This window comes from Elephas maximus, chromosome 13 (genome assembly GCF_024166365.1).
Source record: "Elephas maximus indicus isolate mEleMax1 chromosome 13, mEleMax1 primary haplotype, whole genome shotgun sequence".
In the NCBI taxonomy this organism is placed as follows: Eukaryota; Metazoa; Chordata; class Mammalia; order Proboscidea; family Elephantidae; genus Elephas; species Elephas maximus.
In genome coordinates this window covers 75,533,066-75,548,421 of record NC_064831.1, presented here as the reverse complement: position 1 = coordinate 75,548,421, position 15,356 = coordinate 75,533,066, and the positions used below count along the sequence as shown (strand labels likewise).

At 45.4% G+C, this 15,356-nt stretch overlaps 1 long non-coding RNA gene across 1 annotated transcript; it reads left to right on the top strand.

Annotated features, from left to right (window-relative positions):
• Positions 1–1,442: 1,442 nt before the first annotated feature.
• Positions 1,443–12,491, top strand: LOC126087980 (uncharacterized). Its single transcript, XR_007519915.1, has 3 exons — positions 1,443–1,652; positions 9,864–10,003; positions 11,958–12,491. It is a non-coding gene; the product is annotated as an uncharacterized LOC126087980 (long non-coding RNA).
• Positions 12,492–15,356: the final 2,865 nt, after the last annotated feature.

Sequence of the window (15,356 nt, the reverse complement as noted above, 5' to 3'; positions counted from 1 at the left end):
GTTCTGTTAGTGAGGCAGGACTCAACCTACAAGACTGGATTGTGTCTTGAGGCAATCTTTTGAGACATAAAGAGAGAAGTGAGCAGAAAGACTGGGGGACCTCATACCACCAAGAAAGTAGTGCTGGGAGCAGAGCGTGTCCTTTGGATCTGGGGTCCCTGCGCTGAGAGGCTCCTAGTCTGGTGGAAGATTGATGAAAAGGCCAACAGAGAGAAAAAGTCTTCCCCTGGAGCTGACACCCTGAATTTGGACTTTTAGCCTACTTACTGTGAGAATATAAGCTTCTCTTTGTTTAAGCCATCCACTTGTGGTATTTCTGTTATAGCAGCACTAGATAACTAAGACAGTGCCATTGAGTTGATTTCGACTCATAGCGACCCTATGTAAAAACAACAGAACAAAACACTACCAGTTCTGTGCAGTCCTCACAATTGTTGTTATGCTTGAGCCCATTGTCACAACCACTGTGTCAATCCATCTCATTGAGGGTCTTCCTTTTTTTCACTGACCCTCTGTTTTACCAAGCATAATATCCTTCTCCAAGGATTGGTCCCTCCTGGTAACATGTCCAAAATATGGGAGACAGAGTCTCACCATCCTTGCTTCTAAGGAGCATTCTGGCTATACTTCTTCCAAGACAGATTTGTTCATTCTTTTAGCAGTCCATGGTATATTTAATATTCTTTCGTCAACACCATAATTCAAAGACAACAATTTTTCTTCAGTCTTTCTTATTCATTTTCCAGCTTTTGCATGCATTAGAAGCGATTGAAAGCACCATATAATTTATTTAATATAGTGTCATTTATATAGATTTTATTTATCTGAGTCAAAATTTGGAGCCCTGGTGGCACAATATTTAAGAGCTTGGCTACTAACCAAAGGTCAGCAGTTCAAATCTACTAGCTGATCCTTGGAAACCCTACAGGGCAGTTCTACTTTGTCCTATAGGGTCACTATGAGTAGAAATCGACTCAATGGTACCTAACAACAACAACAACAAAGTCAATTTTAACATGATTTGTCTAATATAATTTATTTAATTGTAAGTTTACATAACTTAATTTTTAATAATGGCTGTATTTAACAACCAGCTTGCAAAATTCCTAAAAATTTAACAACTGACTTTCATGAGCATTTACAAACTGGCTCTGACTGCCACTGAACTAGTCCATGGGTTCTGTTTTGAAGCCTTAATCATGAACAAACAATATGCCTTTTTTAGTTCAGGACCCAACAACTGGGCAAAGGCTAAGGGCAGGTTCAAGGTACTTCTTAAGGACCAATGCTCGTTTCCCTGGTAACCATGTCCCTTCCCCCAGCACGCAATCCCAGAAGGTGACCTTTTCCTTCCCGAGCTCCAAGTTGTTTAACATTCTCATCCACTAGCACCTCCTCCACTTCAAGACAGACTATCTTGGGAACGCCCTGGGACATGCACTCAGGGCACCCTGGCCAGTCATTTGCTGAATACACTCGGTCAGGTGCTCCCAAGGTCGTCTAGATGGCCGGAAAGAGGGCAGCAGCCTTGGGAAGGGAGTGCCTGCTCTGACTCTCAGCCCTGTGACAGCTGCAATCTTGGATTAGAAACGCCTTTGACAAATCTACTCACAAGTCCATTTCCCTCAGGTGTTTCAAAATCTGGATCCAAGGTACTCTTTCTCAGTTTAACCCCATTTCTCCCTACTGCTTTTCTACCTCTGCTAATAATAGCAGAAATAATAATAATGCTAATGCTGCCTGCATGCATTGGGTGTTTCTCCAGAATTATCCCACTTAATCCTCATAACAACTCAATGAAGTAGGTACTATTTTTATCCCAATTCTGTAGATGAGAACCCAGGACTTCGGAGGTGCTCTAACTTGCCCACAGTCGTGTGGAAAGGACCTAGAATTCAACCCCAGGTCTGTCTGTGGAAACCAAGCACTTCACCCATAATTTTTTTTTCTCCCTTCACTGTCTTCCTTCACATGGTACCCTCAGCTCATACACAATTATCTTGCGTTCTTAAACATGTTGCTGACTACAAGATATTCTCAGCATAGAGACAGTAGTGGAAGCCATGGGTCTGAAGAATTTGCCCAAGGAGAGAGTGTGCTGTGAGGAGAGAGGAAGGGAAGGGGGGGGGATCACTGCCAAGACCCTGGAGGGCACCAACAGTAAGGGCTCCCTGAGGAAGAGGAAACTCAGAAGATGCAGCCACAGAAAGCACAAGGTGTCCCAGGAGAGAGGTTTCCAGGGGATGCTTCACAATGAGAAAGCTACATAGTAGAAAGGTAAATGAGCACTGAAGGAGTACCTCTGGATTTAGCAATCAGGAGGTCATCAGGAGTGACCTTGATGGGAGTGGTAGGCTGGAGCAGGGAAAGCAGGAGCCTGAGAGCAGTGGGCGGAGAAAAGCCTGGGAGTGACGAAGTCAAGTGAGCCAGTGTCCCCTTCTCTTCCAAAAAGAAAAAGCTGGAGGAAGATACTAGATGGAAGGAAGGCTTTTGGGGTTCGGGTTTTAGTTATCTTAAGCTGGGGGTGTCCTTAGCAAACTTATATGCCAAGGAAAAGGAGGTGGCAGAGGTGAGGTGGAAGATGCCAGTGATAGAGGACTGTGATGGCGAGAGGTGTTTGAGACTGCAGGAGGGGGGGCACCCCAGACGGGAGAACACTCACATCTTTTCTAGGGGGAGGTGAGAAGGACACGGAGGCAGCTACGATGGCTCCTGCTTGGTGGCCTACTCCCAATAAGTAGGAGGCAGCGAGTGAAGGGGACGAATAGTTTGGGGGACTGAGGAGAGCAGTGGAGGTTTGTAACAACCAATTTTGGAGCACAGTAGAAGGAGTTTGCCAATAGAAACAGGGTGCTGGGTAAAGAAGGAGATAATACATTTGTAGTGGGACAACCCTGTAGGTGGGATTGTCCGTAAAGCTATATATTTAGACTTCTTCATGGGTGCCAATTAGGTCTGCAGCCTCTAAGCTCATTGTGTCTCCTTTTTTTCTGCTTTTGCCACCAGGCGGTGACATTCTCTCCAGGTTCTAGGGACAGCTTACCATGGCACCCCTTAAGAATCACATGAGGTGTCACCGAACTTCTCTTTCCTGACTTGTGAATAGTGCTTTGTTATTTCCACTTGACTTTCAAGGAGCCCAGTAACCCCATGTGCAGAATCAGGAAGTGAGTCCTTTTGCCCAATACAGAGCGGAATTTTCCAGTCCTATTTTTTTTTTTAGGGCAGCTGTCTTTCCATGGTGCTACAGGAAATGCAAAGGTCTCCTGATACCTCCCCTTACTTGATCAAATAGAAAATACATCCTTGCAACCAGTCTCCTTGTAGTCAGCCTAGATGTGGGAATGAATCCATTGCAAGCACTGGCTCTTTCCCTTTAACCAGGTTTGCCTCTTCAATAATTTAGACCAGAATCTCCTTGGGAGACAAATAGATTTTCTCTCTGATCTATTTGTAATGGTTGTATGAGACCCCACCCAAAGAGAGATCTGTGATCAACTGGCCAGGTCTGCAAAGGGGAAGGCGGTGGAGGAGTTCAGACCAGTGTGCTGAATATTTGCCCAGACTGATAAGAAGTGGGATGGGTGATAGACATTAGGATTAGCTTTGCAGAAGAGCCTAGAAAGGGAAGAGATGAATGATTCTAGGAGTCTTGGAGTTTTTCAGTCTCTGTCCCTTAAGAGTGGTATGGCTGCTGACTGAGAATGTTTGTGTTTATTTGGGGGAGTCGAGGTAGGGGTTATGCAGAAGGAAGAAGCACAAAGAACAGCTCTTAGAGTTTGGACACCACTGCCCCCCATCCTGCAACCCTGTCCCAAGTCCAGGGCACAATGAACAGGACAGTTACCAAGGTTCCAGGCCAAAGCTGCCTCTTGGCACCCAGATCTGCAGAGATGGGGAGGCCAAGGGCCTGTCAAAATGGCCTGGCAGGCGGAATGCTGTTTGTCTTCTAGCCAGAAGCGGGCACAGGACGTACCAAAGGCAGCCGGGTCTTTTGCTCTAGATACAAATGGATTTAAATTCTGTGGGGCCTAAAGCTTACATAACTGGGTTGGAGAATCCTTTTTAAGAAAAGAACATGAAATTAGGTGCTGATCCTTGGAAGAGGCCTATGCAAGTGAGGGGCCCTAGAGTTTTAGCTTCAGAAAGAGATGTGCACAGAAAATAAAAGAAAATAGGATAATAAAATAGAACACAAAGGAAAGGGGAGGCGGTCTAGACTGGGAGATCAGGGAAGGCCTTAGAACCTGACCTTTGAACTGAGAATCAAATGGCAAGAAGGAGCCAGCCATGGGGAGATCTGTGGGACAAGCGTTCTGAGCAGAAGGAACAGCAAGTGCAAAGACCCTGAGGCAGAATACACTAAACAAGTGGCATGGTAGGCAAGCCCCACCTTCCTTGATAAATTCATGGTAAGGATCAGCACGTCTCCAATTCCTAAAAGTGTGGAAATGGATCCAGTTCTCACCTTCTCACTTCTCCATCCTCGTCACCAGCTATTCAGGCAGCACATTCTCTCAGCCCTACCCACCCAGAGCTGGGTCACAGCTCACAAGTTAGACAGACACCATCTTTCAGCCCTAGCCACCCAAAGCTAGATCAGAGCCCACACATTAGAAGGACTCCTTCTTTCAGACTGCCAAACAGCAGGTGACAGCCTCTCGTGGCTCTCAGAGCTGCTGTGGGTTCATTAATTCACCAGAACAACTCACAGAATTCACTGAGAGTACACCACAATTATGGCTACAGTTTTACCACAACCAAAAAGGATACAAATGAAGAGGTGCATAGGGTGAGGTTTGGGATGGGTCGCAGTACAAATCTTCCATATCTCAAAGAGGGACACGCTACCCTCTCTTGTGCATGGTCACCAGCCAGTAAGTTCATCTGAGCCTCAGTGCTCAGAGCTCTTATCTGCCTCCCCATGTGGCCATGATAGATTACATCATGCATCATGAAGCTTAGGCAGCACTGGGCCCCCAGGTCATCCCTCTTGGTCTGGTCAGCCCACATTCATTAGCCTCAGGTGTTGGTCTGACTCAAAAGAACTGAGAACAAAGGCCAAATTGCTTTCTGCAAGGTGATTCCATACCTCCCACAGAAGCAGGCAAGGGATCCCAGAACCCAGAGAAGAACAATGTGCCTAGAGTGTGGTGAGACAGGGGAGAGGGATAGGCAATAAGATCGGAGGAATGGGCAGGAGCTAGAGTACATAGGGCCTTGAAGACTGTGGCATGGATGGCCTTATTTCGGGATCCAAGGGAAGCCATTGAAGGCTTTTAAGTGAGGCTGAGATATAAGCTAAGTGTGAAAAGTGAATTATGGCTATGCACAGAGAATGGATTGTATGCAATTCAAAAAAAAGGGTCCCAAGTGGAGGGTGGAGGTTGTATTACCAGGACCTGGTCCTTCTAGGTCTGGTAGGAAGACAGAGTCCCAGTGACATAAGAGGGTTTCCAACATTTCTCATTTCTGCTATTTCCCATACAGGCTCCCTCTGATAAGCCTCCCTTCTTTACTCACATTTACCCCACAAAGAACTTTTAGAATTAAGGGGCTAATCCATATCTACATTGGTGGAGTTCATAGCTCCAGAAAACTTCAGAGGTCCAAGTTAAAACCCATGGCAGAGAGATAATGCTGAGGTGCTCTTAGCAACCCCCAAGAACCCCAGGAGTGACCAGCCTTGTTTCCAGAATATCTTGATGGCCACATTTGAAGTGGAAAGGGAAGTGAGCCCTCTGAGCACACTGCTGGGGTCTGACCAGGGCAGCACTGGCCAGATGGCTTGTTCACTCTCAGGCTATGGAATGCTTGGCCTCCTAAAGACAGATCTCCTTGGGAACCTCTCAGGCACTCCATCCTCCAGCAGGAAGCATGTGGCATAGGGGAAGAGAAAGGAGGAACTGTATTGCTGGAGCCAGCTAGTGAATAGGTCTCTATGGAGAGGAATTTTCTGGAAAGGAAACTAGGAGTGGTAAAGAAAATCTCCAAGCCAGGGAAGATGGAGCATCGGTAGTTCAGTGGTAGAATTCTTGCCTTCCGTGCAAGAAACCCAAGTTAGCTTCCTGGCCGATGTACCTCATGCACAGCTACCACCCATCTGTCAGCGGAGACTATGATGCTGAACAGATTTCACTGGAGCTTCCAGACTATGATGGACTAGGAAGAAAGGCCTGGCAATCTATTTCCAAAAATCAGCCATTGAAAACCAATGGTCCCAACTGCAATCAATCATGGGGGTGACAGAAGACTGGGTGGTGTTTGGTTCTCTTGTGCATGGGGTCACCACAAGTCAGGGGCCAACTCAACTAGAGGGCAGCTAACAACAAACAACATAAGAAGGCAGGGAAGATGCAAGCAGGGTGGGGACAGGTGGTAGCTTCCTGTAGAGTGGCACACAGGGGTGTGGGTAGGAGCCAGCACAGTCAACGGGCTGTAACTTTCCATTGTCTTGGGTAGAATGTGTGTCCACCATCTTTACAGCACTCTGGAGTCTAAGGCAAGAAACCAATTAACGTGATAGCCCAAGTCAGCCAAGTTAGCTTTCTACGGGCCTTGAGAATGGGAAGGGTTGCGATTCCCAGTGCTGACTGCCCATGGAGGGGATTTGGGTTTCAGGTCAGGGCAGATTCTCCAGGACCAGGCAGGAAAGTGTTTGTCCACAGTCCAGTTAACTTGAGAGAGGGAGAGAGAGTTAAACTGTAGTAGAATGGGAGGGAGAAAAACACCTTGATAAACCTGAGAAACTGGTTACAGGGATCTCAGCAAGCCTGTTTAAGAGGGAGAACCATAGAGGGGGAGGTGCCCCAGGATTCCCAGTAAAAGAAAAGCAATGGGAATGACCAGGGTAGTGGTTGTGGCCTCAGATATCTTTACACCAGTAATGGTAGCAATGGGTCAGGCCCCACCCCAACCGAAAATTAAGGCAAATAGAGATGTCTTTGGAGAGTTACAATAGTGACAGTTGTGGTAAACTGTCAGTGGGAGGAGACGAAAAGATTGTTCATAAAAAGGTTGGGACCACACAGACTCTCATACAGGTAACCTGGTTGGGACCCCAGGAAGATAGGAGTGTAACCAGGTAAAGGTAAATGGAAAGTTCATTAAATCTACCTATTTTTTTATGCTTGGTCAGGAGAAAATAAAGTCTTTGAGGGGGAGGAGACACCAGGTTGACAAAGAGCCAGAAGGTGGCACTGTCTACCCAGGGTGGGCAAGGAGCAGACCCTGGGATGAGCAGTTGGTGCCACTTCACCTCCCCCAGGAGAGCAGTGGGATGCAGACCTCAAATTCTTGTATTAAGACCAGACTTAATGGTCTAACTGAGACTACAGGGACCCCAGAGGTCATGGTCCCCAGACCTTCTGTTAGCCCAAGACTGTAACCACTCCCAAAGCCAACTCTTCAGTCAGGGATTGGACTGGACTATCAGAAAATGATACTGGTGAGGAGTGAGCTTCTTGGATCAAGTAGACACATGAGACTATGTGGGCAGCTCCTGTCTGGATGGGAGATGGGAGGGCAGAGGGGGTCAGAAGTTGGCCAAATGGACACGAAGATAGAGGGTGGAGAGAAGGAGTGTGCTGTCTCATTAGTGGGAGAGGACCTAGGATTATATAGCAAGGTGTATATAAATTTTTGTTTAAAAAAACACAAAAAATTTTTATTGTGCTTTAAGTGCAAGTTTACAAATCAAGTCAGTCTCTCATACAAAAATTTACATACACCTTGCTATATAATCCTGGGTCCTCTCCCACTAATGAGACAGCACACTCCTTCTCTCCACTCTCTATTTTCACGTCCATTTGGCCAGCTTCTGACCCCCTCTGCCCTCTCATCTTCCCTCCAGACAGGAGATCCCAACTTAGTCTCATGTGTCTACTTGATCCAAGAAGCTCACTCTTCACCAGCATCATTTTCTATCCCATAGTCCAGTCCAGTCCCTGTCTGGAGAGTTTGCTTTGGGAATGTTTCCTGTCTTGGGCTAACAGAAGGTCTGGGGACCATGACCACTGGGGTCCTTCTAGTCTCAGTCAGACTATTAAGTCTGGTCTCTTTAAGAGAATTTGGGGTCTGCATCCCACTGCTCTCCTGCTCCCTCAGGGGCTCTCCCTTGTGCTGCCTGTCAGGGCAGTCAGCGGTTGTAGCCAGGCACCATCTAGCTCTTCTGGTCTCAGGCTGATGCAGTCTCTGGTTTATGTGACAGTAAAAAAATTTTTTTAATTTACAAAAAAGAATAAAAGAAAAAAAAAAAGTTCCCCTGCCACTGGGGATTGCTCATGGACACACACCTCCCTGAGCTCTGGTCCCTGTCATTTTGCTCTGCCCCCTTCATTTCTCTGGTCTTCTCTCCTATCTCCTCCTCCTCTCTTATGCGGGTCCCTGACCCCCGAGTCCCTGTTAGCATTCTCGGTGAAGCTGATGAGCTTCTCACGGGTTTACCATCTCCCTTCAGACCATGTCCTTGGCACCTCCCCTTCCTCAACCAAAGAGGCTGATCCAGATATTTGCCTAAACAAAAACTGTCCTCACCCTGCTAACTGCCTTGAAAGTTTGCCATCTGGTTTATGTATTGGTCTCCTGAGAACTTGATTACTCCAGGTCCACAGCTGAGACATGGACCTCCTGTCCACCAGCTGCCAGGCTGAGGGTAGACAGGCCGGGGTGAATTTGTCTGGGTAAAGGCTGCCTTGGGCAGTCTCTTGGCCATCTGCCCTCGGCTCCTTCTGGCAACGTCCCGTTTCCCTGAGCATTGCAGATCAAACCTCAGAAAGGCAGGGCCTGAGGAGAAACTCTGAGAGTGATCACCAAGGTGGGGTGAGAGGGACTCAGCGTGGAACACAGCAGAGATAGAGAAGGATGGATGACTGGATATCTTCATAGAAACCCCAGGACTGTGGGGGCATCCTTGGGGCAGTCTTGGGATAGGGAAGATAAGACGTGGGTGAACATGACAATCCAGGTGGGGAAACAGACAATGCCTTCCAGGTATAGCTCTCCAAAGCGGAGACCAAATTGGAAAACAGAAGAAGTCTTCAGAATAAAAATTACCATGTGCCAGGCACTGATAGCTGACAGACTGACAGTTACTCAGACTTATTACACGACATGCCTGGCATTGCTCTAAGCCATTGTCATCCAATAACAGCGTAATATGAGCCACCTCTGTGGTTTTAAATTTTCTAGTAGCCACATTTAAAAAGCTTTTTAAAAAGCAATATTAATGGTAATAATATATTCTGTTTAAGCCAGCAGATCCAAAATACTATCATTTTCAACATACAATTGATATAAGAAATGATTAGTAAGATATCGTCCTTTTTTTTTTTTTTTTTGCTAGTAAGTCTTCAAATCCAATGTGTTTGGAGGACCCCATTTCAAGTGTTCAAGAGCTACACGTGGCTTGTGACTACCCTACTGCAGCCTCGTCCTAACCATTCCAGACACACTAATGCATTTGATCCTCACAAACGTGCTTTTGTTACCTCCACTTTATAAATGAGAAAGTTGAAACACAGAGGACTGAAGCACCTTGCCCAAGGTCACTCAGAAAGGGTACGGCTGTAATGGGTTCAGGACTTAAAAAAAGGCTACCTGCCAAAAAAAAGCTAAAAAGGCTACTTGCTGTTATGAGTCCCTGAATGGTTCAAGCAGTTAAGTGCTTGACTACTAACCACAAAGTTGGTGGTTTGAGCCCACCCAGAGGTGCCTCGGAAGAAAGTCCTGGTGACCTAAAAGGTCACAGCCTTGAAAACCCTGTGGAGCAGTCCTACCCTGCACACATGGGGTCACCATGAGTTGGAATCGATTCCACAGTAACTGGTTTTTTATTTGTGATTATTATCTCTGTTTTAACACAGGAGAAACAAGAATAAGAGGTTAAAGGATTCGAACCTGTGTGGAGTGAAAATTTGGGAGACAGCAAGCAAGTCATTGTATATCTTGTATCCGTGCCAGGGAAGAAGAGGCTGGGCATGGCCACCTGTATCCCAGACTTAAGGTAAGTGACTTCAAAAAGTTCAAAGAGAAAAATGACTCCACAGCATGAGATTGTGGGAGGGAAGAAGGACGAAGGTAGGGGGCACAGGGTTTTCCACACAGTGTTTGCACCATCATTTTCTATACCCTCACTTTAGATGGCTGCCTGTTACGGGTTGAATTGTGTCCCCCCCAAAGATATGTTCAAGTCCTAACCCACGAGACCTGTGAATGTGACCTTACTTGAAAATAACATCTTGGCAGGTGTAATCAGATAAGTTAATCTAAGGTCATGCTGGAGTAAGTTGGGCTGTGAGTCAGTATGAGTGGGTACCCTTATGTAAAGAGGAGAAAAGACACATAGAGAGGAGAACACCATGTGAAGACAGACAAAGAAGGAAGATAGCCATGTGAAGACAGAGCCAGAGGTTGGAATGATGCTGCCACAAGCCAAGGATCACCTGGAGTCATCAGAAGCTACAAGAGGCAAGGGAAGACCCTCCCCTAGAGCCTTGAGAGAGAGCATGGCTCTGCCAACGCCTTGATTTCAGACCTCTAGCCTCCAAAACTGTGAGAACAAATTCCTGTTGTCTTTAAGCCAGCTAGTTTGTAGTATTTTGTTACTATGTCCTGGGGAACAAATACAATTGCCTTATAGCATATCAAACAACACACCATAATCCACTTAGCAGTCTCCTATTCGGGTGTGATTTTTCACTAATATAAATAGCCCTGCAATGAACATTCTTGTAGATTTTTTTTCTCCCATAATCCAATGTACAGGAAGAAGTTTTTATTCTCCACTACTTAGTTTTTTTTTTTACTTAGTAGTCTAGTATTCAAAGAACAGAAGAGTGAGCCCCACGTGCTCCCCAAGCCTGAGGTGTCACCACCACCTAGAAGAGTCCCTGAAATTGGCTGCCTAAAAACCCTGGTGCTTGCTTGTACACTTTCACAATTCCACTTTCGTGTCCTATAGGACGGTTTCATCTGCATTGTGAACAGAGTTCCACTGATCTTTCTTTTCTCTGGTGAGCTTGAATTTAAAAGGAAACATTTCTGGGGTCACAGGGTCTGCCAGGGCTCCCTGTCTGATTGGCACACACATTATGCAAAAAAGATGTTTCTTCAGGCCTGCTGTGTAGTTTCTGCTCTCAGGAAGGTGGTGTTCAGCAGCCAGCTGGAGCCTCTACACCCCGGCTTCGTGGAAATGTTTGTGCAGGTCCCTGGCTTCTTCCAAGTTTACACCTGGCTGCCCTTTCACCTTGCCTTCTGGCTTTATTTCTTATTCCATGGGAAGTTTTTGCACTGGCAAGAGCCCCAACTGAAACAATTCCATAAACTGCTTTTTTTGTCTTATTCACTAGAGCCAAGGTTTTAAATTGCTGTCATTGTTCTGTGCCTTCAAGTCGACTCCACCTCACAGTGACCTTAAAGGACAGAGTAGAACTGCCCCATAGGGTTTCCAAGGCTGTAATTTTTAGGGAAGCAGACAGCCACATCTTTCTCTCGCAGAGAGTCTGGTGGATTTGAACCACCAATCTTTTGGGTAGTAGCCAAGCACTTAACCACTGCACCACCAGGGCTCCTTGATTAGGGTGCAGGAATGTTTTGGGGAGCGGGGGGAGGACACAACTCCCTTGAACTTAAATCTTTTTGCAAAATCTTTCTGGGGGAGGTTTCTTATTTTCATTTGCTTTCCAAGGGATCTGGGACCCACATAGGGGTCAGAACCATGCCTGAAGCTGCAGCAGCGTAACTAAGGTGAGGCAGGCAGGGCGCATGCCCTGGGCGCCATTTGAGCTAATGAGCAGTTTCTATCAGCCCTTGCAGTTTCCATCGCTACCTGGGAGGGATCATTCAGCAATTTAAAACTAATTGCCAGAGGTGCTATTTTCTGCAGATGGGCCCCTTGCTGGGGTGTACAGTGGGACTGAGTGACCACCAAATGGAATGTTCTGCTGTCTGTTCTTTAGAAAACTTCTCTGGTGGAGGACCACTACTTCCCTGACTCCTTCCATTCTCTTCTCCACCTCCACTACGTGAGCACATTAGCAGCAAGCTCCATTTGGGGCCCTTCATCAGAGACCTGGTTGTAGAGCCTGATGAGCCTTAGTGTACGTGCAGATGGAGGGTGGAGTTCCTGAGTGGTGCAAATGGCTGTTAACCGAAGGGCTGGAGGTTGGAGTCCACCCAGAAGCACCTGGAAACAAAGGCCTGGTGATCTACTTCTGAAAAATCAGCCACTGAAAACCCTGTGGAGCACAGTTCTGCTCTGACACACGTGGGGTCTACTCCACAACAAGCAGTCTTTTTAAGTAGAGGTGGGTGGCAGTTTGTAGCAGAGATACTCTGAGCTCTGCCGCTCTACCCTTGCACCTCAACCTCAGACTGAGCTCAGATTTCAGCCACCAAAAAAAAAAAACAAACGCCTGCAAGAACCTCTGAGTTTCCTGTGACCAGCAAAACCTTCAGAACTAAAACCTAGAATGCCAAGGGCTCCTTGTATCCTTAGGTCATCGCTTGCCCTCTGCCTCGTTTTTAAATTCCATTTTGTGATTGCAAAAGCAACATATGCTCTCCCTAGAAAATTTGGAAACTTCAGAAATGAAAAAACTAAAAATGTTTGCAAAAAGCATTAGTTTTCTTGTGTGTGTGTGTGTTTTTTGGGGGGGGGTTTCCTTTAAGTTTGTCGGTGTGTGTTTGAGTGTATAAAGTAAAAAGTGAAAGTATACCCCTCTATCTTCAATTCTACTCTCTCCTCCCCAAAGGACACTGTTGTAAGTATGATGGGTGTGTCCTTTCAAACTTTTCAGTGCTTGTACAAGCTGTTTGTCGCTGCACTTGGACATGTTCCTGCTGGTGCTGGTTAAAACTGACTCCCCTTGTGGTGGGGCTTCTGGTGGATTAAATCTTTGTGCACATTCACAATTATTTTGTAGAAGTGGAATTGTTCTGTTGAAAGGTATACAAAAATATTAATAATGAAAGTGCAGTTTTAAAATAAAATTTAAAAAATAAGGCATATAGAGAAAAGCAAACCTGTTAAAATAGCCTCTGTCTTAGTCATCTAGTGCTGCTATAACAGAAATAGCAAAAGTGGATGGCTTTAACAAAGAGAAATTTGTTTTCTCACAGTCTAGTAGGCTAGAAGTCCAAATTCAGGGGTCAGCTCCAGGGGAAGGCATTCTCTTGTCAGCTCTGGAGGAAGATCCTTGTCATCAGTCTTCCCCTGAACTAGGAGCTTCTCCACACAGGAACGCCAGATCCAAAGGATGAGCTCTGCTCCTGCACTGCTTTCTTAGTGGTATAAGGTCTCCAAGTCTCTTCTTGCTTCCCTTTCCTTTTCTCTTGTAAGATAAAAGTCGGTACAGGCCACACCCCAGAGAACCTCCTTTTACATTGGATCAGGGATGTGATCTGACCAAGGGTATTACATTCCATCCTAATCCTCTTTAACCACAAGCAGAGATTATGATTTATAACATACAGAAAAATCACAAAATGGAGGACAACTACACAATACTGGGAATCATGACCTAACCAAGTTGACACATATTTTTGGGGGACACAGTTCAATCCAAGACAGCCTCCATAAGAAAATGAAAGGTTAACTGCGTGAGTTTAGGTAATCAAGCAATAAGTCGTTTTTCCTTACTTCATCCTACTTAGCTGGATTTTCTATATTTTCTTTAATGAGCTTATATTAATATTTGTAATGGGGGAAATGTTGTTGTTAGGTGTTGTTGAGTCTGTTCCAACTCATAGTGACCATATGCACAACAGAACAAAGCACTGCCTGGTCCTGCGCCATCCTCACAATCATTGCTACGTTTGAGCCCATGGTTGTAGCCACTGTGTCAACCTATCTCGTTGGGGGTCTTCCTCTTTTTCACTGACCCTCTACTTTACCAAGCATATGTCCTTCTCCAGGAACTGGTCCTTCCTGATAATGTGTTGAAAGTACTTGAGACAAAGACTCGCCATCCTCACTCTAAGAGGCATTCTAGCTGTACTTCTTCAGGTCAGATTTGTTTGCTTTTCTGGAAGTCCATGAAATATTTAATATTCTTCACCAACACCATAATTCAAATGCATCAATTCTTCTTCAGTCTTCCTTATCATTGTCCAGCTTTTGCATACATATAAGGCAATTGAGAATGCCATGGGTTGGGTCAGGTACATCTTAGTCCTCAAAGTGACATCTTTGTTTTTTAACACTGTAAAGACGTCTTTTGCAGCAGATTTGCCCAAGGTAAAGCATCCTTTGATTTCTTGACTGCTGCTTCCATGGGCATTAATTGTGATCCAAGAAAATGAAATCCTTCAATCTTTTTTCCGTTTATATGATATTGCTTATTGGTCCAGTTGAGAGGATTTTCATTTTCTTTATGTTGAGGTATAATCCATACTGAAGGCTGTAGTCTTTGATATTCTTCTGTACGTGCTTCAAGTCCTGTTTGCTTTCAGCAAGCAAGGTTGTGACTTCTACACATCGCAGGTTGTTAATGAGTCTTCTTCCAATCCTGATGGAGCATTCATCTTCATATATCCAGCTTCTTGGATTATTTGCTCAGCATACAGATTGAATAAGTATGGTGAAAGGATACACACCTTTCCTGATCTTAAACCACACAGTATTCCCTTCTGTTCAAACGACAACCTCTTGGTCTATGTACAGGTTCTGCATGAGCACAGTTAAGTGTTCTAGAATTCTCATACTTTGTAATGTTGTCCATAATTTGTTATGATCCACACAGTTGAATGCCTTTGCATAGTCAATAAAACACAGGTCAACAGCTTTCTGGTTTTCTCTGCTTTCAGCCAAGATCCATCTGACATCAGCAGTGCATCCCTTGTTCTTTGTCTTCTTCTGAATCTGGCTTGAATTTCTGGCAAGTCTCTGTCGATGTACCTCTGCAACCATTTTTATATGATCTTCAGCAAAATTTTACTTGTGTGCGATGTTAATGTTATTGTTTAATAATGCCCACATTCTGTTGATTTGCCTTTCTTTGCAATGGGCACAAATATGAATCTCTTCCTGTCAGTTGAACAGTTGGCTTTCTTCCAAATTTCTTGGCCTAGATGAGTAAGTGCTTCCAGCACTGCATCCATTTTTTGCAGGGGCAGATTATCCATAGGCAAGGTAAGCATGATGCTTACCTAGCTTTCTGGACCATCCATAGTGAACAATTCCACATTTTTTCACCACATCAAAGATTCTCCTTCTAGATCTGGCTGGCATCTGTCTCTCTCCCAACCCCACAGCACCTTCCTACAGAATCAAAGTCTCTTATCAAATTTACAGTCCCTGACAGGGGCGGATGACCCTGTAAGCAAGGTAAGCACGAGCTTACTTGTGCTTACTTACT